Here is a 1,308-nt window from a genome sequence, read left to right on the forward strand (position 1 = left end):
TTTTTCGGTTTTATCTTTATCGTATTTATAGATCTTACCCTACTATTTTAATGTATCCATTGCGTGCGTTTTTAGTCCCTACACCATACTAATTACAACATCTGATTGTCAAATCAAACATGAAGGACCTTTTAGCAATTCAACAAAAAAATATTTTTTCCCTCCTCTTACCCTTCTCCCCGTTGCCGATAGCCCCCCCTCCTCTTTCCATATCTTGCTTCTAATTAGCCCGTAAGATCCGCAATTTGATTAATAAGTTTGATCCTTAACATACACGTTCCATCTTGTTTATGGCATAACGCGTGATGGACAGCTAGAACGAATCAATTACGAACCATTTTTGTTAACTTTGAACGCGGTTAAACTTGATCTTGTTAGCCTATAAATACGAGTCCAAAACTCAATTAAATTTCTCCACACCATCATCTCACCTTCACGAAGCAAACCCCTATCCTAATTGCACCGTTGTAACAGAAACAGACCTCGTTTGATTTCATCCTTGGCCGCAAACCCTAGCTCGTTGTTCTCCTTTAATTCGTGTTCGATCCAGGTAATTGAAACATGTTTGTAATCGGAACTTCGTGCTTAACAAGAACTCTAAGTCAGTTTTTATTAATTATAAAGAATTAAACGGATTAAACAAATTAGGGTTCATTATAGATTTGGGGATAAACTAACTGCTACCTAAATATTTTATCTTTTGTGTTCTATGCATGTTAGACACTGGCTCAGATGGCTAGTGCATATTTATTAAATCCTTGAACTGGCCTGGGGTGCTGGTTCGATTCCCCCAGGCCCGGTTTTTGTTTTTATTTATTTATTTATTTTATTAATTGTTTTTAATCCTTTTAATTATTAAAGACTTTATTATATTAAAACTAATATTGTTTAACTAAATCGAACCTTGTTAAACTTTTAAAATAGAAGCCTTAAATTGGTTTTGTATATATATATATGTGTGTGTATATATTTCGATATTTATATTTTAAAGTTAAACCTTATAAATATTGTTTACAAATCAAATATGATTTTTTTTTCTTTTTTTTTTCTCTTTTATTATAATAACTGAACTAATAAAACCTTAACTACACTTTTATCAAATACTCTATAATATATAATAAACCCTTTAACGATCCCTAAATCCGTTATAAACCCGTCATATCATGTTTTTCCCTTTATTTACCTCGTTAGAATGTTTATGTTGATTATACTTTAATAATTAGGACAAATTACCGGGACCCTTCTCGCGGAAACCATCTAGTTGCTTATATCGTTACCATCTCCTCGTTACCGTATTCCCTTTTCCAA

Source organism: Bidens hawaiensis, unplaced genomic scaffold (assembly GCF_021521415.1).
Source record: "Bidens hawaiensis isolate Kalapana, Puna unplaced genomic scaffold, B.hawaiensis_p1.1 tig00047295_1, whole genome shotgun sequence".
NCBI lineage: Eukaryota > Viridiplantae > Streptophyta > Magnoliopsida > Asterales > Asteraceae > Bidens > Bidens hawaiensis.